The sequence below is a fragment of the Giraffa tippelskirchi genome, chromosome 8 (genome assembly GCF_054371585.1).
Source record: "Giraffa tippelskirchi isolate mGirTip1 chromosome 8, T2T-mGirTip1v1.2.pri, whole genome shotgun sequence".
NCBI classification, from domain to species: Eukaryota; Metazoa; Chordata; class Mammalia; order Artiodactyla; family Giraffidae; genus Giraffa; species Giraffa tippelskirchi.
In genome coordinates, this window is record NC_137282.1 from 7,067,467 (window position 1) to 7,093,607 (window position 26,141).

General features: G+C 46.8%; 1 protein-coding gene and 1 non-coding gene across 14 annotated transcripts in view; both read right to left on the reverse strand.

Annotated features, from left to right (window-relative positions):
• Positions 1 to 26,141, reverse strand: part of CSGALNACT1 (chondroitin sulfate N-acetylgalactosaminyltransferase 1) — a 323,001-nt gene that overhangs the window by 48,388 nt on the left and 248,472 nt on the right. The window lies entirely within an intron of this gene.
• LOC145519205 (U1 spliceosomal RNA) lies at positions 16,487 to 16,652 on the reverse strand. The gene has a single exon (XR_014063630.1). It is a non-coding gene; the product is annotated as a U1 spliceosomal RNA (small nuclear RNA).

Here is a 26,141-nt window from a genome sequence, read left to right on the forward strand (position 1 = left end):
AGCTGTGGAACAGCCACTGACAGGAGGACGCTGGAACCCATCAAAAAAAGACACCCCACGTCCAAAGACAGGGGAAGCTGCAACAAGATGGTACAGGGCGGGGGCTGGGGGGTGCAGTCACGATATAATCAAATCCCACACCTGCCGCTGGCTGACCCACAAACTGAAGAACAGTAATACCAAACAAGCTCTCCCACTGTTGTGAAGAGAACACTATTGTGTTGCTGAGCCCCACATCAGGCTTCCCAGCCTGGGGATTAGGCAAAGGGACTAGGAATCCCCACGGAACCTGACTTTGAAGGCCAAGGTGACTGGACTGCAGAACTTCTACAAGATTGGGGGAAACAGAGAATTCACTCTTGGAAGGCACAAGCAAAATCTTGCATGCACCAGGACCCAGGGTAGAGGAGCCGTGACCCCACAGGAGATGGAACCAGACTTACCTGCTAGTGCTGGAGGGTCTCCTATAGAGGCATGGGTGGCAGTGGCTTGCCAAGGGGACAGGGCGCTGGCAGCAGCGGTCCTGGGAGGTGGCCTTTGGTGTGAGTCCTCTTGGAGGTCACCATTTACCTTACCAGAGAGCCTGCAGACTCCGGGGCTGGGTCCCCTCAGGCCAAACAACTAACAGGGAAAGGGCACAACCTTATCCATCAGCAACCGGAGTCTAGTTTTACTCAGCATGGCCCGGCCCACCCAGAGCAAGACCCAGTTTCCCCAGCACCAGTCCTCCCATCAGGAAGCTTATACAGGCCTCGAGGGCTCCTCCACCAGAGGGCAGACAGAAGACGCAAGAACTACGAGCCCATAGCTGCCAGAACGAAAACCACATCCCAGCAAGTTAATGACAATGCAAAGGCAGAGGGTTATGTCCCAGATAAAGGGGCAAGACAAAACCCCAGAAAAACAACTAAATGAAGTGGAGACAGACAAACTTCCAGGAAAAGAGTTCAGAATAATAATAATGAAGATGATCCAGGGTCTCAGAAAAAAAATAGAGAAGATGCAAGAAATGTTTGCCAAAGACCTAGAAGAACTAAAGAACAAACAAACAGAGATGAATAATACACTGGAAGGAATCAATAGCAGAATAACTGAGGCAGAAGAGCAGATAAGTGACCTGGAGGATACAATGGTGGAGATCACTGCTGCAAAACAGAATACAGAAAAAAGAATGAAAAGAAATGAAGACAGCCTAAGAGCCCTCTCAGACAATATTAAACACACAAACATTCACATTATAGAGGCCCCAGAAGGAGAAAAGAGAGAGGACCTGAGAAAATATTTGAAGAGATAATAGCTGAAAACCTCCCTAACATGGGAAGGGAAGCATTCAGCCAAGTCCAAGAAGCACAGAGAGTCCCAGGCAGGATAACCCAGGAGTAACAACCAAGACACACAGTAATGAAACTAAAGACAAAGATTAGATATTAAAAGGAACAAGGGGGAACTGACAGACAACATAGAAGGGAACTCCCACTGGGCTGTCAGCTGACTTCTCCACAGAATCTCTACACGCCAAAAGGGAATGGCATGACTTATTTAAAGTGATGAGAGGGAGGAAACTACAGCCAAGAATACTCTACCCAGCAGGACTCTGGTTCGGATCTGATGGAGAAATCAAAAGCTTTCCAGACCAGCAAAAGTTAAGAGAATTCAGCACCTCCAAACCAGCTTCGCAACAAATGCTAAAGGAACTTCTTTAGGCAGGAAACACAAGAGAATGAAAACACCTACAAAAAATAAACCCAAAACAATTGAGAAAATGCTAATAGGATCATACATATTGATAATTACCTTAAATGTAAATGGATTAAATGCACCAACCAAATACATACACGAGGCTAGGTGGATGAAACATGCGTATGTATGCACTTCCACTAACCGTATCACTCTCCTTAACCCCCCAAATCATATGCAGTTATTTCATATTATTAGATTAATCATGTTTCCATTGGGACTTGCTATTTTGTCACACTATTTTTTGTCTCGCTATTGATTGTTAAAACTGATAAACATCTTTTATACTATTTTGATTATGTAACAATTATTCGTTTTAATACCACTGCATAATGATTGGTAGACAGAAAATAAGAGAATTCTGTATACTAAACTACTACTTTTAATAGAAAAAACTGGAATCACTTTTCAAAACCCACATGCACATTAGAATTATCTTGGAATTTTTTGAAAAATACAAATGCCTAGGTATTGTTTTTTTCTCCAAAGCTCCAGATGTGATTCTAGAGGGTAACCACGTTTAAAAACAACTGGACCATCTGATGCCCTTTAACTTTTATCTGGTTTCACTTTTTCTATTTCATAATCAGTGTTCCCATTTTATTTAGCTTATGTTTTCTAATATTAAGTGTAGCAGAAAAGCTTTTGTGTGTGTGTGTGTGTATATATATATATATATATATACCTGCTGCTGCTGCTGCTAAGTCGCGTCAGTCGTGTCCGACTCTGTGCGACCCCATAGACGGCAGCCCACCAGGCTCCCCCGTCCCTGGGATTCTCCAGGCAAGAGTACTGGAGTGGGTTGCCATTTCCTTCTCCAGGGCATGAAAGTGAAAAGTGAAAGTGGAGTCGCTCAGTCGTGTCCGACTCAGTGACCCCACGGACTGCAGCCCGCCAGGCTCCTCCGTTCATGGGATTTATATATATGTAGGTATATATATACCTACATATATATAAATATATATGTGTATAAAAGAAAACATGAATTTTTGCTGAGCTAAAAGTCCATGACATTTTGGTTCCAACTCTTTGACTAAGTATGAAAAGAATGCTAGATTTCTAATTTATATTTACTCAGAACTTTGATATAGTTTCATTTATTCTGGCATTTAGTATTACTGCTAAAAGTTAGAAAGCTTATTATTTTACTGATTTAAAAAAAAAAACTTGAATGAGGCTTGAAACTTCTAATCCAATTCTGAGAATATAAAGAAATACTATGCTGCAAAAAAAAAAAAAAATAGGAAATTTAACACGTGATACAGTATTATTAACTAAAGCACAGATTCTGTTCAATTTTCTTATATGCGTGTCCATTATTTGTTTTCATATCTTATTCAAGACTCTACATTGTATTTAGTTGCACTGAGCAGCTTCAGCTACATGCAACAAATTCTTAGAAATTCTCTTTCATTTTTGTTACAAATATTTCCTAATTTTCCTTGTTATGGACTCTTCGATACACCTATCATTTAAAAGTAGACAATTTCCAAATACATGGGATTTATGAAGTATCTTTGATATTAATCTCTCATTTTGATATTAATTTCTCATTTAAATTCTTCTCTGCAATCACCCTCTGTGTTTCTTCAGTCTTCTAACTTTATTGAGGCTTTCAAAGGCTAAGTCAAAGATCTCTCTTGGTAAATGTCATATTGCACTTGAAAATATGTGGGTTATTCTCAAATATCTTTTGATATTGATTTCTAACATAATTCCACAGTGGCAAGAGAACAGACTCCGTATGATTTCAATACTTTGAGATCATGAAATTTTTGCACCTTGTTTTATGTCCCTGGATGTATTCCCGTGTCTCTTGGTTTGCAGTCTACGGCAACTTGAGGAGAATTTGTATCCTGCTGTTGTGTGAAAATTGTATACATCTTAATTATGTTGAATTGATTCATAGTGATTCTCAGGTCTACTATTATCTTTCTACTTCTCTATCTATTCATTCTATTAATTTTTGAGTTTGATATTGAAACCCCAACTAAAAATCTACTTTAAAAATCGTAATATGCAATGAAACTATATGTAATGTTGTTCTGTATTTTCCAAATATTCTGTAAATTTTATCATACTTTTATAATTTAAAAAAGAAAAAAACTCACGTTTGAAGATTGAAGTAACATAGACTGATTTCCTGACGCCAATTTCCTCATCTTTAAGAAATGTGTGCACGCTCAGCCACTCGGTTGCGTCTGACTCTTTGCAACCCTTTGGACTATAGCTCACCAGACTCCTGTCTATGGGATTTTTCAGGCAAGAATATTGGAGCAAGCTGCCATTTTCCTCCTCCAGGGATCTTCCTGACCCACGAATTGAACCCACATCTCCCATGTCTCCTGCACTGAGGGCAGATTCTTTACCCACTGAGCCATTAGGGAAGTCTTTTAAAAAATAGGACCAATAATAGTACCTATTTCTTTATAGGGCTGCTGTGAAAAATAAATAAATTAACACACGCAAATATGCCTGGTACCCAGGAAGCACTCGGTGATGCCAGCAACAGTAATTACGACAACAATATAATCCCTCTTATTCCTATGACATCATTACTCATTACTGTGGCATCATCCCACTTTGCTCCATTAGTCTCTGCATCACTGCTCTTGGTCACAGGGGTCAGGGCTCTGGGCAAGCCCTCCTCTTGCTGTGCTATATACACTGACATCAAATATACTTGTAAACTGGATCCAATCACTCATTTTTTAAAGTCACTGTGGATCCAGAGACCAGGATTCTTTTTAAATTTTTTTTACTGAAGTAAGTTGATTTACAATGTTGTGTTAATGTCAGGTGTACAGCAAAGTGATTCCATTTTATATATGCATGTATTTTATATATTAATATATATATATATATATATTTCAGATTCTTTTCCCTTATAGGTTATTACAAAATGCTGGGTATAGTTCCTTATGCTATACAGTAGGTCCTTGTTGGTTATCTATTTTATATATAGCAGTGTGTATGTATTAATTTCCAACTCCTGATTTATCCCTTCCCCCTCCTTTCCCCTTTGGTAACCGTAAGTTCATTTTCTATGTCTGTGGGTCCATTTCTCTTTTCTATATAAGTTCTTCTGCATCATTTTTTTTAGATTGCATATATAAGTGATATCATATGATATCTGTCTGTCTTTGTCTAGCTCACTTCATTTAGTATGATAATCTCTAGGTCCAACCATGTTGCTGCCAATGGTATTATTTCACTCTTTTTTATGGCCGAGTAATATTCCACTGTATATATGTACCTCATCCTGTTCATCCATTCCTCTGTTGATGGACATTTAGGCTGTTTCCATGTCCTGGCTGTTGTAAACAGTGCTGCTATGAACACAGGGGTGGATGTATCTTTCTGAATTATGGTTTTCTCCAGATACATGCCTAGGAGTGGGATTGTTGGATCATATGATAGTCCTCTTTTTAACTTTTAAGGAAATTACCTATTGCCCTCCGTAGTGGCTGCACCAATTTACATTCCCAACAACAGTATAGGAGGGTTCCACTTTTGCCACACCCTCTGCAGCATTTATTATTTGTAGACATTTTGATCATGGCCATTCTAACCGGTGTGAGGTGATACCTCACTGTAGTTCTGATTTGCATTTCTCTAGCAATTAGCCTGGAAAATCCCATGGACGGAGGAGCCTGGTGGGCTGCAGTCCATGGGGTCGCTAAGAGTCGGACACGACTGAGCGACTTCACTTTCACTTTTTCCTTTCATGCACTGGAGAAGGAAATGGCAACCCACTCCAGTGTTCTTGCCTGGAGAATCCCAGGGATGGCGGAGCCTGGTGGGCTGCCATCTATGGGGTCGCACAGAGTCAGACACGACTGAAGCAACTTAGCAGCAGCAGCAGCAATTATCAATGCTGAGCATCTTTTCATGTGCCTTTTGGGCATCATATATGATATTCTGCTAAAAAGTCTGGTGATACACAAATTAACATGGATAACTATTTGAGTCAAGATAATTTTTTAGCAATATTTCAATAGGATTTTTTTTTAGCTATTGCTTGGAAAAAAAAAACATTTCTAATATCAACCGGAATTTTCAAATAACTAACCTGTATTTATTGGATACTACGATCGTTTATCTGACTACACCCCCAACAGGGTTAGCACAACCCTGTGCCATGGCACACCTATAACGTCAATCACCATTAACACAATTACAACAGCCTCCTTCCCGCTACAGACATGCCCAGGCCCCGCGCTGTCCTGACAGCCCCTGTGCTTGGCGGCACCTAAGCCAGGGACCCCCTTCCTAAACCCTGGCTTCACCACTCACTTTGTAGCACCTTAAGCTATTTCATGACACTGAGTTCTTACTTCCTGGTCTTAAAAATCAAATCACAATGTACAAAGCATCCACACCAACTGCTCTGTGCTTCAAGGCAAGTCTGAAGTTGGACTTCCTATATGCATTTATTTTATTGGGCTAACTCCTCTGATTAGTCCATGGCAAGAATTCATTTTAACTTCACAGAGAGGCTATGACATTGAACCACTGGACATCCGGGGGAAATATGTATATTTACGTGGGGCTTCCTCATGACAGATAAACCACAGCGAGCTGAAGAGTAAAAGAATCAAGAGGCCGGCACACAAATCACCGCTCTCTACAAAACAGAGATTGATTGGCCTGTATTTGTTTTTGCCGGTAGAAACTGGGAAACAGGTTCCTGGGCACCCCCACCAGGCCTATTAACTTGCGAAACTACTAGTTTACCTGAAACTGGTACAAGCGTGAGACAGTAAAATCAGAACTACCTTGGAGTCGATGGAGCTCTGCTGGGAGGGGGCCATGTTCAGAGACCCCAGGAAAGTGCTTGGCCTGTGACCCCGGCTACTTCCAGGGTCACAGAAAGAGGCAGGAACTGGGACCTCAGCAGCTTGGAAAAGCAACACAGAAAGCACTCCCCAGACCTCAATGCTCTTGCTTTTCTCTTCGAACCTCTTCTTCATTATGCGATAAAGTTTGGAGCTATGGCCCAAACTTTGGCAGCATTTTAAATGAAATCTGAATAATGAATCATTTCTGGCAAACACTCCAGGGCCACGGGCGCAGAAGGCTAGTGAGTGATGGGTTATGCTTCTGAGAGCCATCAATCCTGCGGCTCCTTCTCCCCATGGCCCCCTAATATGCACCTTCCATCACGGAAACAGACTGGAACCGTGAAGATGAATAACACCAGGGGCTGCCTGGAGCACATGTGGTCAGGGGTGCGGCGAGAAGCCCCTGGCTGTGCCAGGAGATGTGGGGACACTGCCCGAGAGGCAAGCGCCCGGGGGACGTGGAGGAGGGAGGAAGTGTCCATGCAGAAAACTGGATGGTCCTGAGGCCGGGCGGGGGCTAGGCAGGTCATGGGTCTCCCATGCCTGGGACTCTCACCAAGGGTGGGCTAGTTGCCACCACACAGGGAGTTGGGTTTATTTGGATCGTGGTTTGTAGATTTTCTTTTATTTTTTGGATAATCTCAAGAGCTAAAGTATAACAGTTTTAAACTTTAAAAAAAAGTATGTTCTCATCACCATCATGTTTTGAAGGAAAACCCGCTGAGATCAGCTTTTGGGGGGAAGAATTCATCCTGAGACACACTTTCCTCCCAATCCTTAGAAACAGACATGGACGTGCCTCGGCTTGATCACAGTAAGGAAGGAAGTGAAAGCACTTCTCCTCTGAGATGAGGAGCACACGAAGAAACAAGTTAGCACTGATTGTCGGGGCTGTGAGGCCTGTCACCTGCAGGAACATCCCGTCCAACAGAACAACCTAATCAGGACGCCGAGTTATGGGTCAGTCATTCCACGAGGTGGCACATTCTAAAGGACACCTTAGATCAGCGGTCCCCAAACCCTTTTGGCACCAAGGATCAATCTCCTGGAAGACAGTTTTTACACAGAAGGAGGAGATGCTTTCGAGATGATTCAAGCACATCACATTTATTGTGCACTTTATTTCTATTATTACACCAGTTCCACCCACCTCAGATCATCAGGCATTAGATCCCAGAGGTTGTCTTAGATGACAGAGCCAGGGAACACACTCACAGAGACACCAGCCCAGGACAGAGAGAGACCGCATTTAATTCCATTCAAGCACTGACTTGCTCTGTGACTTTGCACAAAGTCAGTTCTCAAGGCTTCGGTTTCTCCAACTGTACAGGACACACGCTAAACAGCACATGACTCACTGTGCCTTGTGAAGTCACAATAAATCTTGAGAAACACACTGTGATCTTAGAGTCACAAGCAGTTAGAGAATTCCTACAGCAACCTCACTCACTCAGTCTGAGACTGACCTACTTCAAGCATAAAAGCAATTCTACCAGATATCAACACAAGGAAGCCTATTAGGATATGCGGTTTTCACATGATGGCTGTTGTGTGTGTGAGTTGTGTCTGACTCGGTGACCCTCTGGACTGTAGCCCACCAGGTTCCTCTGTCCATGAGATTTTTCAGGCAAGAATACTGGAGTGGGTTGCCATTTCCTTCTCCAAGGGATCTTCCCAACTCAGGAATCGAACCCACGTCTCTTGCATCTCCTGAATTGGCAGGCAAATTCTTTACCACTGAGCCACCTGGAAAACCTTTCAGATGATAGTTTAATATAAATTTTTTTTCAATTTAGAGAATTTAAAAGAAAAACAATACTACTTAACTTATTTAGGGCTTCCCTGGTGGCTCAGATGGTAAAGAATCTGCCAGCAATGCAGGAGACCTGAGTTTGATCCCTGGGTGGGGAAGATCTCCTGGAGAAGGGAATAGCAACACACGCCAGTATTCTTGCCCGAGGAATTCCATGAACAGAGGAGCCTGGAGGGCTACAGCCTATAGGGTCACAAAGAGTGAGACACGATTGAGCAACTAACACACACACCCCCTAAATAATTTTTCCCCAAGTATGTCATGACCCCCAAATTGCTTGAAAAGGTTCCCATCAAGAGAGGGCCTGTCCCCTGGAATCTAAGTGGGCCTGTGAGTACTTCACCCAAGAGAGGACAGCAGAGTGATGCAGGAGCCACTTGGTTTGCTGGAATGTTTGCTCGTGGAGCCCAGACCGTCACATAAGAGGCTGACTGCCCCGCAGCGGCCAGGCCCAAGGACAGTCCTGGTGCTCACACCACCACAGCGCAGCGCACTGCCAGATCTGCAAGGGAAGGTGCATTCAGGTGTCTATCTCCCCAGGGTGAGTCCCCTCAGCCTTCCTGCCTTCCCAGATACGACCACAGGCAAGCTAAGACAGGGACAGCTGTCCCCACGGGGTCCTTTCTGAACTGTGGACCCACAGAGTGTTAGCATGTGAAAGTGGGGCTCAAAAGCCACTAAATTCCAGGACTGTTTGCAACACAGCAGTAATAGTGGAGTGAGAGCAAGGAATACGGGCCTGTAAACACAAAACCACACCACGCCGGTCACCGCGAGCAGACGCAAGCACTGCCAGCCGCTGTGTCTTGGTGTTACTGACGTCCCCCTATGACACCTGGGCATAAAAATCACACAAATAAAGATACCTTGGGCAAGAACCCAGTGACAGCTGTTCTTAATTTCATCTCTTGGTGAACTCTCCGAAAGAAAATGTACCTTGGTTATGTATGTTATGTAAACTGTTATGCTGTTAACTTGGGAGACAAACTCTAGCATATCATAATTACCTTAAGTCTAAATGGCCTAAATATATCAGTTTTAAAAAGGAGATTGGTAGACTGGATTAAAAAAAAAACACAAGTACAACTATTTATAAGAAACTCACTTCAAATTTGACAAATGACACAGATAAACTGAAAGGAGCAGGATGGAGAAAGACATACCATGCAAACATTAGTGAAACAGGAGGGGCCATGTAAGATAAAGTAGGGGGACTTTTCTTGGTGAGAAAGTCCAGCGGTTGGACTTTCCCAGTGGCTGAGAATCCGCCTTGCAATGCAGGGGATGTGGGTTCAATCCCTGGTCAGAGAACTAAGACCCCGCACGCTGCAGAGCAACTAAGCCCCCCTTTTGCTGCAGTTACTGAATCCCACGCTGCAACTAGAGCCCATGTGCCGCGGTGAGTGATCCCACATGACACAGCGAAGATCCTGCGGGTCGCAACTGAGACCCAACACAGCCTAATTAATTAACTTAAAAAGATAAAACAGACTTGAGAACAAAGAAACTTCCTAGAGACAAAGAGGAACATTATCAAATAATAAGGGGATAATTCCATCAGAAAGACACAATGATCCTAAATGCATATGCACAAAACAACAGTGTCTCAAAACAGGTAGAGCAAAAACCAGGAAAGCTGAAAACGGAAACCGACAATTCCACAATTATGGTTGGAGACTTTGGTCCCTTTGTCAGCAACTAACCTAACTACTAGACACAAATCAGAAAGGATACGGATGATGTGAACAACACAGTCATCAACCAACAGGATCCAACCAATATGTGCAGAATACTCCACCCAACAAAAGCATGACATATGTATTTTTGAACCCCACTGAACTTTCAACAAGATAGGCTATATCCTGGGCCATAAACAAACCAACAATCTGAAAAGAACTGAAATTATATAGGGTGTGTTCTCTGATCATAATGAATTCAAAGTAGAAACGAGTAACAGAAAGACAAGGAAATCTCTAAACACTTAGAAATCAAACAACACGCATCTAAGTAATCCATGGGCTAAAGAGGGCGTCTCATAGAGTAAAACAAAACACAATCAATTAAATAGTTAAGTGTTATAGGACATCTACCAAGAATAATTATTTTGAAATTGATTTTCAGTCATGTGTTTCTGAGAGCATTACGCAGGCCTGTTATCTGTTAAGCTGCCCCTAATCCACAATGAAAGTGTGAGTAAGGGCCTGGCACGCAACAGGGGCCCACAAATACCTGCTGAGTGAATCGGCACTTGGCTTTCTCTCTGTGGACTGAGAGGCAGGGCGCCGGAGCCAGGGCACCTGGGTTCAAGCACCAGCCGTGTAATTCTGGGCAGATGGCTGCAGCTTTCTTTGCCCGTGTCCTCGCTTGCAAATATGCATGATTTCAATCAAGACCCATCTCCCAGGGTCCTCGTGAGGACTGAAGTACATATATAGCACTTAATAAACAAAGCCCTTGAAGCGCTTAGTGAGTATGAGCCAGAATATTATTTGGGGAGAAGGAAAGGAAGAACAACTTCAGTTCCCCCCAGATGAAGGTCACGTGCTGGTTACAGAGTGAAGGTCAAGCACGTTTCATAATATTCCACCTGGAGAATCACAACTTCCAGAGACCCGCGCCCAGGCAGGCACGGCCCTGAGAACTACCTGTGAGGCTGTCTCAGCTCTAGGGCTGGCGTCTCCATCAGGGCAGCGGCTCACATCCGCAACTGCTCACTGGCATCCCCCGGGGGCTGCCCTGGGCCTGGCCCCAGAGATCCTGATTCAGTGAGTGCGGCCGGGATGCCCCGAGAGAGCGCACGGTGCAGCGGAGGCCAGGAAGCATGCTTTAGAGACTGCAGTCCCAACGCTTCCACACCCAGGGGTTCCTACACCCCGCGAGGCCGTCACCGGATCCCAGCGCCGCGCTGCAGAGCGGTTCTAGCAGGTGAGGGAAGACCTCCTCCACCCTGAAGCACTCTGACGCTTCATTCTGAGCGGCACCAGGAAAACAGCATCCCAGCTGCAGAGGCCTGGTGTGACAGAGGTGAACGCCTGTGAACAAGCCTGAAACCAAAGAAGCCTCCCACCCTCGGGGCCTGTCGAACATGCTGGGGGCCTGGGGGGCCAAGCCCCACAAATGTGTCCTTAAAAGGGCTGGGCAGAGCACTGTGTACCAGTAAGGGTCTCGAGATGCCCCGTTTTCCCCGTTTCATAAAATCCACTTTAGGGGACTTCCCTGGCAGTCCAGTGCCTATGACTTCACCTTCCAATGCAGGGGTTGTGGGTTCCATCCCTGGTCAGGCAGCTAAGATCCCACATGCCCCATGGCTAAAAAAAATCCAAAACAGAAACAACACTGCAACAAATTCAATAAAGATTTTCAAAATAGTCCACATAAAAAAAAATCTTAAAAAATAAAATTAAACTCCACTTTGGGTTGTCAGCAAGTGAATGGTGGACCTTTCTGTGAGAAAAAATGGAGGGGGAGCTCTGGGAGCAGGAGGACACGATGGAAGTCAGGAGATGGCGCATCCGACGTGTCTACAACGTGCAACTCAGCTTGTGAACACCCACCCTGCAGGGTGATGGTCTTAGGAATGACATCACTATGGGATGCAGACTGTCATGGCGAGGAGATGGAGCTGGGAACAGACACGAGGAAATGTCAGCCTTCGGGACGGCGGCCATCCGTAACACTCGGGCAGAAGCTGCCTTCCAGGCCCAGGGCCCCACTTGTTCCAGTAAGGATGGAATAGTCGCCGCCACTATCACTGACCCAGAGAGAGACACCTCAAGGGCCATGGCTGCAAAGAAGAAGACTCCAGACTCTGCCCTCCTCTGTGTGAGGAATGGTCTCTAGGGACCAGAAGACCATCCGTGGTGAAAGCCTGGGTGTCAGGCTGGCATGTGGGCCAGCCGTGCGGGCGCCTGCAGGCTGGCCTCTGGTTTTGTCAGTGTTACTAATCTGATACAACTGGGTTTCTCCTCTTTCTTCCATTCTTCCTGTATTGTAAAATCGGGATACTTTGGTTTTCTCACTTATTCTGTCTTCACCCTCATTCACGTCTCAGCTGTAGTAGCTAAGGCTTGTGAATGTCAACTTTCTCCATTGAAAACACCTCCGTTCCTCGGCTTTCAAGGTACCACCTTCTCCTGCTTCTCTGCCAGCTTCCCTAGCTGTTCCTTTCTAGCCTCCCGCGCGGGTCACCTGTGGACGTGGCTGCGCAGCTGGACGAGGAGAACCATCTCACTCTTCTCTGTTTCAAAGCCTAATTCATCATAAGCACTTAATAGAGTCCCGAGAGAATGAAATGAATGTACACAGCAAGAGCATCTATTTCAAAGTTTTGTCCTTTAACGTGAGGAATATTATCGACAATCTCATTTCAGGAGTCATTTCCAGGTGGAGCAGTGGTAAAGAACCTGCCTGCCAATGCGGAAACACAGGAGACGCAGGTTTAATCCCTGGGTCGGGAAGATCCCCTGGAGGAGGAAATGGCAACTCACGCCAGCATCCCTGCCTGGAGAATCCCATGGACAGAGGAGCCTGGTGGGCTACGGTCCACAGGGTCGCAAAGAGTCAGACACGACCAAGGGACGGAGCACAAACAAGTGCACACACGCAAACCGTTCTCACGACACCCCTTCAGACTCCGGAAACCAAAGAGGACCAACATTAGCGGCTGAAATTTGCCCTCCAAAAATTCACAGGCTAACCACCCCGAGCACCTCTGAAGGTGCTATGTTTAGAGACGCGAGCTCTAAAGAGGTGATCATGTCCCCGTGAGGCTGTCGGGGGTCCTAATCCAATCTGACGGGTTCCCTTGTAAGATGAGGAGGTCAGGACACACGGGGCACCAGGGATACACGTGTGCGGGGAAGAGCACGCGAGGACCCGGTGGGGGCCGCCGTCTTTAGGCCAACGATCAAGTGCTCGCGAGAAACTGAACCTGCCCACACCTTGATCTTGGGACTTCCAGCCTCTAGATTTGTGAGAAAATAAATGTCTGTTGTTTAAGCGCCTCCCCCATCGATGGTGCCCGCCCTGCAGTCCCGGGACCGGTGACGGCCACCATCAGTTACACGGGACCCACTTTCCCTGAGGATATCATGTGTGTGTGCACAAGTGTGTGTACGTGTTCAGGAAATCTAATCAGAGAACTTACAATTTTTTCAACAAATGAGCTTCATACAGTTTAGACATGAGAAAGGCACACAATAGACCCCGCTAGCACCCCCCCAAAACACACACACACACGTGCGTGCACACGCACACACAGGCATGTACACGCTCTGCCCAGAATCTGCCCACCTCTGTTGACAGCAACGCGTCCCCTGGATGCTCAGGCTCAAGTCCCCAGCATCAACCCTGACTCCCCTATCTTGATCATCCATCCACCAGCAAACACCCTGGCTCCATTCTTAAAACATGCCCAGCATCCAACCACTGCCAAGCATCTCCCCTGTCACCACCCTGGTCCAGCCACACCACCTGTGCACGGTCCCTGTTACAGCCCTGGAGAGGTCTCCCGGCTTCTACCCGCCCCACGGTCTGCTCCCAACACAGCACCCAAAATCACGCTTCCAAAATTGAAGTCTGATCATGTTACCCCCTCAGCTCAAAACCAGCCAGGATCTCCCCGTTTCACCGAGGCATGTAAAGTAAGTCCCCACAATGGTCCATGAGATATGCATCCCCACCGACCCACCGCCGGCTCCATCACCCCTTTCTTCCCCAACAGCTGTCCCCACACCGGGCACCAGGCAGGCTCCCGGGACGAGCCAGTGCCCCCACCTCTCCTCTCTGGAAGCCTCTTCCCTTTCAGGAGTATGAAGGCCCAGCTCCCTCGCCTTCTCCACATTTCTGTCCACCTGTCACGCCCCAGCACGACCTCATCTGATCATTGTATTTCAGACTGAAGTATTCGCCCCAGAAGCCCCCCAACTTGTGTGTGCATGTTAGTTGCTCAGTCGGGTCCGATTCTTTGTGACCCGCCAGGCTCCTCTGTCCATGGGATTCTCCAGGCAAGAATACTGGAGCGGCTTGCCATCTCCTCCTCCAGGGGATCTTCCTGACCCAGAGACTGAACCCAGGTTCTGCCGCATTGCAGGCAGATTCTTTACCATCTGAGCCACAGCATTTTTATTTTTCTCTGATAAAGGACCCCATCTTTCCTCTTGCTGTGTGATCTGCTCCTTTAGGTTTACATTTAGTCTCTTCCCCAAATGGAACGTAAACTCCACGAGCTGCGCTCTGTCCGGGTTTGCACTTCCGGGCCCCAACGCCCGGGACGGCGGCCGGCACGGAGCGGGAGCTGAGAGGCTGCTGCTAACGCCCATGTGACTGCCTCAGGATTCACCACACGTCCTCTCAGGAAGCCGCGGTGAAGAGGCATCCTTTCACCGTTATTTCTGGGGAAGAAAGGTAACCTACATTCAGGCGCCAACTCACACTTCTGTATGACACTTCCTTTCTAGAGGACTATCTCTTTTTTTTTTTCCCCTCAAGCTGACAACTCTAAAGAGCTTAAATTTTATTCCTGAAAGCTTGTGCTTTAAGATTTACTCACGATCTGCCCCCAGAGGCTTATTTATCGTGTTGATATTTGAAAAGCACTATGAAATCAACTATATCCTAAAACACAGTATTGCTTTAGAAAGACAAACAATTTCACTCCAACTGACACTCCCAAAGAGATGACCATTTCACCTCCCAGCAGTAGCTGTGGGCCCAGAAAGAAAAGGATGAGTTTCCTTTATTTCTGCTCCTGCTCGGTCCCACCGGTCCTGGGTCCCAAGAGCACTGGACATCCAGTTTCTGTGATGGGAGTGAGGACACAGTCCCCCCACCCCAGCAAGGCAGGAGGGACCACCACGTGGCAAGGTCATGACAGAGTCTGTACCAAGTTCAAAGGCAGAACAAGTGAGCCTGGGGCCAGAGAAACAAGCATCTAAACTGCAGTTAACATGATGAGTGGAAAGTCAGTAAGAATGATGGGTGAAATCTCAGACAAGAAAAATGGGCGGGCTCTGAAGGACTCCGCTACTCCTAAACACCAGCAGGCACGAAGTCACAGCGCTAACAAACGAGACTGCAGCTTCAGCCACGGGGCGTGGTCCTTGTCTGCTGCTCGGAGTTCTCAACACAGAAGTGCCTTTTCACACGCCAACCACGAGACCCTGCCCCTGCCTCCATCTCCCGAGATGATTCGAATCAGGAAGACACTGCAAGGATCGCGAAATCGTTGCACTCCCAGCCACAGGAGGCTTGGGGCTTGAGAATGCAACACGGCGGCCCCAAGGCAGGAACAAGAAAGAAGGAAAACTCACATTCTAAGATGTGCTGAAATAAATGCAAATACTGACAGTCATCCCAGGTTCAAAATTCTCTGCATTATACACTGCCCAAGAGACACTCTCTTCCATCAACAGACACAGCGTGCACAAAACTATGATTAGTCTACTTAACAAAGACACTGCAACGTGATCGCCGATAACCATAATATTAACACTGGGTTAGAACCGAACTCTAACTTTGTGAGAACTTTTCAAAACTTCTTCCCTGGAAAACTTTTAACTTTGCGTATATTAAATGGCATTTTGCAGATGAGTCAAGAAAGGGAAATGAACTTACCACAACTGTGGTGTCTTAGGGAAGATTAATTATAACTCAGGAGGGTGTAAGAAGCCAGGGAAGGAGTCTAAAAAGTGTCTGGGGCTATAAAAATGTCTCCCCCAGGCCTACCAACAAATAACAAAAACTGTAGTAATAATTAACACTTACTGTGCCAGGGGATGCTATAAAAGCATTATCTGTATGAACCCATATATTCCTTGAGACAATCCCATGAGGTATTAGTAATGTCCACTTGGTGGCTCAGAGGTAAAGAATCTTGCCTGTAGTGCAAGAGACCCAGGTTTGATCCCTGGGTCAGGAAGATCCCCTGGAGAAGGCAATGGCAAACCACTCCAGTATTCTTGCCTGGAGAATCCCATGGATGGAGGAGCCTGGTGGGCTACAGTATATGGGATCGAAAAGAGTCAGACACGACTGAGCGACTTTCACTCACTGTGCAGACAGAGTGAGTGAAAGTCACTCTTTTTTCTCTTTACAGGGCAAAGTGCACACACAGTCCCCCCCCCCTCCACAAAGTATGCAGCTGAGCCTCCCACATTTGGGGAACTCACAGGGGTCAGCACAACCGGAAAGTCACGGATAAGCCTCACGCCCTGGGAAAGCCAGCTTCATGCTCACGGCATCTCCCATGCATTAGCTAAACGGCTCAGCTGAGATCTAAATCCAGGCAGCCTGGCTCCCAAGCCAAACTCATGAAAGATGCCAGCAGAAGGATGGGATAGTCTAATACACGTTCCCATCTGTGACATTGTGGAAAATGTATGCTGGCCTGGGCCCTGCTTCCCTGGGACCCTTGGGATGTCCTGGGTAACAGGAGCGTCTTTTGTTCTGTTGAGGTGACTCTGGGTGGGCTGCTGGTTGGGGGCGGGTCACTGGAAAGACAGAGTCGTGACTAGTAGCTTGGAGTTTTCAGCCCCACCCCACATTCTCTGGAGAAGGGCTGGGAGTGGAGTTAACGATCCATCAGGCCTGTGTGATGATGCCTCCATAAAGATCCCAAAGGCATGGGGGTTCCAAGAGCATCCAGGTTGGTGAACAGGTGGAGATGCTGGGAGGGTGGGACCCGGAGAGACCAGGGGAGCTCCCCGCTCCCCACATGCCTGCTCTACAGATGGCTCCAATCTGGATGTTCATCAGCAACCTCCGTCACATCCTTTCGTAATAAACCAGCAATCTAGTAAAATGTCTCTCTGAGTTCTGTGAGCTGCTCTAGGAAATTAACTGAACCCAGAAGGGGACGTTGGAACCTCCATCCTACAGCTGGTCGGTGGGAAGCACAGGTGATAACCGGGAGTCTGAAGTGGGGGAAGGGGGCAGTCTTGTGGGACTGAGCCCTTTACACCCGTAGAATCCGATGTACCTCCAGGTAGAAAGTATCAGAACTCAGCTGAACTGCAGGACACCCAGCTGGTGTCGGAGAAGTGCCTGCTGCATGAGTGGGGAAGACACACACACACACTGTAATTGGTGCAGAGCTCTTTTACCTGCGCATGAATCACAGCAGAATGGGAGGGTTTGCACTTTACATAGACCAAGTTAGTAAAAACTAATTATATGCAGTTGTGATTGCAAACAGGTCCAAGAAAAGACACTGACTCCCCTTTAAAAGGCAGAAAATGCATCTCCTACAGGTGAAGCATAGAGATGAGCGATGGGGGCCATGGCCCTGGAGATGGGTTAACAACAGAGAGAGCGCCATGAAGCAGAGGGTAAGGTGTCCCTGTAAGAGAAGGAAGTCGGACCATGGGCCTGCACTAGGATGGTTACTACGAGAGAAATGCCAAACGCACATTAAATTAGCTTTCTACACACACAGAGATACAGATGAATAAAAGCACCACATGAAATCATCGCTGTCATTTACTGAATAGTAAGTACTGTGATTATTTTTATGTTCCGACCTTAAATTCCTAGTCACTCTCTCAGACGAAAAAATCAAATGAGCAAAACTTGACCCATCACACTGCAGAGCCACCCTCTTCTCCGTTTCAAAGGAAGCTTTCTCCTTCCTCCTGTGCAGGCCAATCCCTCTACCTGTGCTGCTACGCATTCATGTATTTCATTCAACAAACATTGCCAGCACCTATGTACCAGACAGTCCACTTAAGTGTCAGGGCTACAAAGGGATGTAAGAAGTGGTCCCTCAACTCAGGCTAGGGGGGGACGCAGAAAGCTTAGCATCACAGGACACAAGTGCCGTGAAAGAGGAGGACATGGGGTTGGCGCTGAATACCCCATCTTGGGTTTTCGCCAGCTCCCTCGACAAATTCATCTTTCTCTAGCCCTGTGAAGGAGTCCCGGACTTCCCTAGGGGTCCAGTGGTTAAGAGCCCGCCTTCCAATTCAGGGGACACAAGTTCGATCCCTTGTCCGGGAAGATTCCACAGGCCGAGGGCAACTAACCCGAGGACCACACCTACCGAAGTGTGAGCACCCCAGAGCCCGTGCTCTGCAACGAGAAGCCACAGCACGGAAACTGCAGAGCAGAGCCCAGTCCCAACTAGAGAACAGACTGCAGCAACGAAGACCCGGCCCAGCCAACAACAAATCAACAAAATTTAAAGAAGAAGAGCCCATTCAATGAAAAAAAGAAAGAGCTGAGCACCTCGAATTTTAAATCTAAAACAAACAGAACCTCTCCCCTTCTATCTTCTTGCTAGGAACCTTTCACTTGGGAAGCAAAGCCGAGCTGTCATCTCTCAGCTGTGATGACTCATTGACACACAGTTTCCAGCCCTACCAGTTCTACCCGAAACCTCTCTCTGCAACTTGAATGGCACAAACAGACGCGAAATTCTGCTCCAAGCTCAGAAAATGACCCATCGCCTCCCTGGACTAATTACTGCCTGGGCCAGCTGCTTTCACGGGCCATCTGCTCTCTTGATGTCCCCAAATATCTCCCTCTTCTGAATCCCCGGGTGAGAGCCGAGAGCATCCAGCAGCCAGTCCTGACCAACAAACAGGCCTGTTCACCCATGTGACTGCCCAGCTCCTCTTGAATCAGCAGGCGGAACAGTCCCAATTTAGGCAGCTAAATACATGGCGCATTGTACAGACCAAGCTACAGATGGAAAGCCACATATGCGAGGCTGCTGCAGCTCACACTGACTTTCACAAGACCTATTTTTGGAAAAGAAGGGAAAGGGGAGAGACAGGCTTTAAAAAAAGGCACCATCAACAGTAGGATCTTTTTCCAAGAGGAGGAAGAAGAGGTGCCTTGTTCTCCTCTTTCTTGACATTTGAAGCTCCCGTTCCTCTTATAGAAGTCCGGGAAGGCTTTAAGGAAAGTTAGAAAGAGAGTCAGATGCTGCAGGGACCAGGACTCAGGCAGGCAGCATCAGAGCTGCGGGGCATCAGTGGAACGCAGCCTCCACCAAACTGCTGCTTAGGGGCCAGGGATCCAGGGGCAGGGTCCCACAGAGCTGATGAGGGTGACCGCACGGCTCTCTGCCGGGTCCTGCCCTCCAGCCAGACACCTGCCACCCACCACGATGAGGGCAGACACAAAGAAGCTGTGCTCAAGCCTCTTCCAAGAGGCTGGCCATCGCCTTCCTAAGAACGACCCTCACCTCTGCAGGCTGGCAGCCTCCTCCAGCCCTGTTATTGAGGGTCAAGACTGCTCAAGACTGAGAACGTGACCTACAGTGTTATTTTTCTCTTGTCTTGAGGCTCCAGAAGCAGGACAGAAATGCAAAGACGCCACCAGCCTGGATTCTGCATCTGTCCCAAACATCAGATTCTGTCACTTTGAGGAGATCAGACACTACTTTCTTTTTTAATCATGTCCACATCATATATCCTTTTGCAAAGTATAAGAGCAACAGATTGTCAAAGTAGGATGTCTGGAAACACAGCATCACTTACAATTTCACCACTTGCGAATAAAACTATAAATGCTTTGATATAGTATTTTCATCCTCTTAATTTTTATAGTTAGATATAAACTTTATCAGTACTTTCACAGCTAAAATTACAGTTTTTCCCATGACACAGGCTGTGTCCCATTCTATTAGTAGTTAATAAATGACTTTTGGTTTCTGTACAATAGAATACATTATGCAAAATGCCAGGCTGGGTGAATCACAAGCTGGGCTCAGCACTGCTGGGTGAAAAATCAACAACCTCAGATACGCAGATGATACCACTCTAATGTCAGAAATCAAAGAGGAACTAAAGAGCCTCTTGATGAAGGTGAAAGAAGAGAGTGAAAAAGTCAGCCTAAAATTCAATATTCAAAAAATGAAGATCTTGGCATCCAGTCCCATCACTTCACGGCAAATAGATGGGGAAACGATGGAAACAGTGACAGACTTTATTTTCTTGGCTCCGAAATCACTGCAGATGCTGACTGCAGCCATGAAATTAAGAGACACTTGCTCCTTGGAAGCAAAGTATGACAAACCTAGACAGCAGATTAAAAAGCAGAGACATCATTTTGCCAACAAAGGTCCAGATAGTCAAAGCTATGGTTTTTCCAACAGTCATGTACAGATGTGAGAGTTGGACCATAAAGAAAGCTGAGTGCCGAAGAATTGATGTTTTTGAACTGTGGTGTTGGAGAAGACTCTTGAGAGTCCCTTGGACTGCAAGGAGATCCAACCAGTCCATCCTAAAGGAAATCAACCCCGAATATTCATTGGAAGGACTGACGCTGAAGCTCCTCCAATACTTTGGCCACCTGAGGTGAAGAGCCAATTCATTGGAAAAGACCCTGATGCTGGCAAAGACTGAGGGCAAGAGGAGAAGGGGTGACAGAGGATGAGATGCTTGGATGGCATCACAAGCTCCGGGAGATAGTGAAGGACAGGGAAGCCTGGTGTGCTGAAGTCCAAGGGGTTGCAAAGAGTCGGACACAACTTAGTGACTTAACAACAACAACATGATTTTACCAGTCTCCTACTGTCAGGCATTTGGGTTGTTTCTATTTTTTCACTATTACAACCATTTCTACGGTGAACATTCTTGATGTAAACATTCATGGGCATTTTGAGAACAAGTTTTCAGAAATAAAAACGTTGGGAAAAGGTATGAACATTTTAGTGGCTCTTGTCACAAACTGCCTTACAGAATGGCTGTATCCATTTATATTCACATTACTAGGTATAAATGTTCATTTCACCTCACCCTACCAATGTCATGGACTGTCATTTTTATTATGGCAATTTAATATTCAGTTTTTGTTTAATTTTTACCTACTTCTCACTTTTGCATATGATTTTCAGGCACCCATGTCTCTTCTTTATGATCTGTTTGTATCTTTTGCCCATTTATCTTTCATAATATTTGTCTGGACTTCAAGCTTAAGCAAAAACTGCAATCAGGCTCACTGTACCTTTAGCCATAGAAAGTAGGGTCTGTTTAGATCTCACTCTGAGAATTTGATGTATGTCTCTCTGTTATTCACTAGTCTGCAAAGGACATGACTGATTCTGAATTAATTTGGCACATAATTAGAGAGTATGAGACATACTTTTATATTCACACACTTTATGTGAGGCCACACAGTCTGCTATTTTTCATGAATTCCAGTGCCGTTGAGTTTGTGGATAGAGGTTACTGAGATGAATGATTTCATTAAACATGGAGAGAAGGTCAAAGCATACTCCACACTATTAATAAACTCTACATATTCAAAAGTTGAGGAGGTTCAACCATGAACTTGAAAACGAATAAAAAGTTCAAACTATCGCCTTTTGGGAACATTGGCAACTAGTGAGAATCTCTTAGGAAATGGCTGGAAATTCAGAGGATTTCAGTAACAAAATATTACCTACACGAGAACTGCGGGGGCTCCTTCCAGCGAAGCCCACAGCCTTCATCTCAAGGCCCACCAGCACGGCCCCCGGGGCCATGCCCGATGCACAGTAGACAGTCAATAAATGTCTGTTGAATAAACACCTATCCCCGGGTGCCAAAAAAGGTCCGTCTGGTCAAAGCTATGGTTTTTCTAGTAGTCATGAACAAATGTGAGAGTTGGACCATAAAGAAGGATGAATGCCAAAGAACTTACATTTGAACTATGGTAGTGGAGAAGACTCTTGAGAGTCCCTTGGACTGCAAGGAGATAAAACCAGTCCATCCTAAAGGAAATCAGTCCTGGATGTTCATTGGAAGGACTGATGCTGAAGCTGAAACTCCAATACTTTGGCCACCTGATGTGAGGAACCAACTCATTAGAAAAGACCCTGATGCTCGGAAAGATTGAAGGCAGGAGAAGGGGACGACAGAGGATGAGATGGTTGGATGGCATCACTGACTCGATGGACATGAGTCTGAGCAGGTTCTGGGAGATGGTGATGGACAGGGAGGCCTGGCGTGCTGCAGTCCATGGGGTCGCAAAGAGTCGGACATGATTGAGCGACTGAACAGCAAAGGGTGCCGAGCTCACTCCTCCTGACCTGATTCAGATCGTGTCTCCCGACTCTTCCTTGTGTCCAGCTGATTCTTTCACCCCATCCCTGTCGGGCCCCCTGAACTCTGCACCACCTGCCATATGCCGCCAAGCCTCTGCGGGGCCTGACACCCGCTGGACTGGGTTTTGCCCTCAAAGCTTTTGTCCCTTCAACAGCAGCTGGAGGCCCAGCTGGGTTTTTGCCTCACATCTGGCCCACCCTGCAGCCAAGCTCCTAGGCCTCTGCCAATGGTCACCGACCAGTGATGGCACGTAGGCTTTTGGTTCTTACGCTTGAATGCTTGGCCTCGGGCTAATGACAGTGTGTTTGGAAGATGATTTCCAAACTGGAAACTCATTGTTAAGGCAGTCAGTTGACTACGGTCAGAAACATGTAAACAGGGATTCTTCATATTTCTGTCTGTTGAATTAATCTTATAGTAGTAAGATATGGGTCTTCATTCTTCCAGCCTCTGCCCCACTTCCCCATCCAGTCTCTGCCCGTATTGGTGTCTCATAAGAACGATATGATTTAGCACTTACATAAAAGGGAAAGAGGTTTGACATCAATAAATACCACTGCTGCCTAAAATCCCTCTGGAAGAAGCATGATGTAAGTATGTTCCTGGCAGGTTGTTCATTACATACTCTGGAGAAATGCCTATGGAAAAGCCCAGGGGACTTCCTGGGGGTCCACTGCACCCCATCCTCCGTACTTCCACATAGGGGCAAGGGTTCAATCCCTGGTTGGGGAACTAAGATACTGCTGCCTTGCAGCATGGCCAAAAAAAAAAAAAGCCCAGGATTCTATTGCTGTTGCTGTTCAGTCGCTAAGCTTTTGGTTGGACCCCAAAGCTACCACCTCCTGATGTACTGAGCCCTACCCCGCCCTCCTGTTCCATGGCTTCAGCCTTGGTGCAGGAGCCTTTGCCACCTCAACTATTTTTAAAGCTTTTTCATTAATCTCCCAGCCTTTGCATTTTTTTAAAGGACAGAGATTATATCATATTTATTTTTAAGTAGCTTTACTGAGATGTAATTCATATACCAAACAATTCACTGTTTCAACTGTACAAGTCACCTTTTTTTTTTTTTAACTATATTCAGAGTTTTGCAGCCACTACCACAATCTAATTTTGGAGCATTTCATCTCCCTAAAAGGAAACCCTGTAGCTTTATTAGCAGTCACTCCTCACCTCACTCCCCACCCACCCACCTGAGGTCTTAGGCAACCAGCAATCTACTTCCTGTCGCTACAGACTTGCCTCTTCTGGACATTTCACGTAAGTGGATTACACAACATGTGGTCTTTTGTATGTGGATTCTCTTCACTCAGCATCATGTTTTCATGGGACATATGCTTTGCAGGGCGTATCAGTCCTTTGTTTCTTTCTATGGCAAATAATTTTGCATGGAAGTTATATGGTGTGTATCAGTCCATCCACATGTGGACATCAGGGTTGTTCTCACCATCCAGCTGTCATGAATATATGTGTCCAAGTTTTTATGTGAATGTACATTCTCCTTTCTCTATATTCTTACCTTGTAGCAGAACCACTGGGTCATGCAGTAACTATGTCTCCTATGTCGAGGAACTGCCAAACTATTTCCCAAACTCTCAGCCCTCTCGAATGTTCCCTCTACCCTGCTATCACAGTGACCAGGCTAGAACCAATGTAGCCACAATTAAAAACGGTCAATAATGGCACACATCCTGCAGGGTAAACTAGAAACCCTAAAATGCACATAAACCCGTGATGATCTTGGTACTAATTCTTCAGGGTCACCATCTTGCCACACCTCCTCCTACCCAGAGCTACATCCTCTTACTGAATACTCCAGCATCCTGCCTCCAGCTCCCTGAACATCCCAGGCTTTCACACACCTCTAGGTTCTGCCTTCGTCACTCCCGCTCTGCAGAGCAACCCCCGGCCTGAGCCTTCTCCATGAAGATTTTTCTTACCCTGCCATGGATGGCCACTCTCTCCCCGCTGGACCACTTTAAGGTGTGACTCTGCTGTCATCACCTGTGAGGGGCAGGGGTCGTGTGTGTGACTTTGCCTGCCCCCAGCATGGATGATGCTGGCACATGGGCCCCTCAATGAATGAACAGACTGAACATCCAAGCCTTCAAAAACCTCAGAGCTTAACTCTCCTATTACTCATCTAGCCCTACAGTTAAGAAGCTATGACACTTTGTGGGACTTCCCTGGTGGTCCAGGGGTTAAGAATACGCCTTCCAATGCAGAGGACTCGGGTTTGATCCCTGGTCAGGGAACTAAGATCCCACACGCCATGGAGCAACTCAGCCCATGCACCACAACTGAAGAGTCCGCGTGATGCAATGGAGAGCCGGTGTGCCACAAACAAGGCTCAACGCAGCCAACAGATGCAATAAACAAACATTAAAAAGGAAGCTCTGACACTCCCAGACACACCTAACCCAACCACCTTCTCCTGGAATCTCATTTCCCCTCCACTCTGTCCTCCACCATCAGCATCCTCCCCACAAACACCCACCTGGAACATGAAGGCACCTCTCCAGATTGTGTTTTCCAGACCAACTGATAAGCCAATGGAACCTCCAATGATGGAAAAAGTCTATTTCTTCCCTTCATCTATGTCCACAGCAAAGATGGGGCTGAGGGCAGAAGGACAGCCAGGCAAGGACGCAGGCCAGCGTTTCCACGATGGAGCCACTCCCCTTAGGGTCCACCCCTCCTGCACCTCAGCTCCTTCGGGTCCTTCAAGGAGGATAAAGCCACCAGGACCAAGGTTCAGCAGCCTGGGCAGCCCACCTCCCTGCAGACCCCGTCCACTTCTGACCAGCAGCCCCAGTGGAAGCAGACAGATATGGACGAGAGATGCTTTACAGACCCCAGGGACTGCTAATACGCTAAGCAAAGGATAAGAGGTAATCTCACTACTGCCGCCCAAAAGCTCCCATCCCTGAGTGAACTGGATAGAGCCTGACTAGTGATGCAGGAAACTCTGGCTGCTGCTGACAGAGACATTTACAGTGCAAAGGAACTGGGGAGGGGGGAGCTCTCTACAAAAGGGCTGTGTTCAAGAGTGTATGTGCAGGGACTTCCCTGGTGGTACAGTGGATAAGACTACGCCTACCAATGCAGGGGACACAGGTTCGATCCCTAGTCCAGGAAGATCCCACATGCCACAGGGCAACTAAGCCCATGCACCACAACGACTGAGCCAGCCCTCTAGAGCCCACGCTCCACAATAAGAGAAGCCCCTGCAACGAGAAGCCCGCAAGCTGCAAGCCCTCCATCCTGTCCTGCCTGCAGCCACCTCCCCGAACCATCTGCTCTTCCCCCACACCCCGCCCACTGCACAGAATCCGCTCTTCCTAATTTCTGCATCAAGACCCCCAGAGGCCCCCCAAGTGGCCGGAAATGCACCCGAACACCTATCTTACCTTTCCTCCAAAGTCACAAAAAGACACGCCAAGCATCATGGCCTCAAGCACCCAGCCCTCCAGACACCTGGCCCTGGGACTGGGCTTGACTTGTCTAGCAAAACTTAGCCTCGTGGTCCACAGGGTACCCCTGGAGGTTAAGCTGAGGCATCAACAAAGAACATGGAACACTCAGGATCCTCACTCCACCTCAGCCTCCTGGGAACCACCCCTTCCCCGGTCTTGGCTGCAGAGCACAGGAGGTCACTATGCAGTGACTACTAAGCTTTTGGAGCCACTTCCACATTCCCTTGTTTTAAAACAGGTC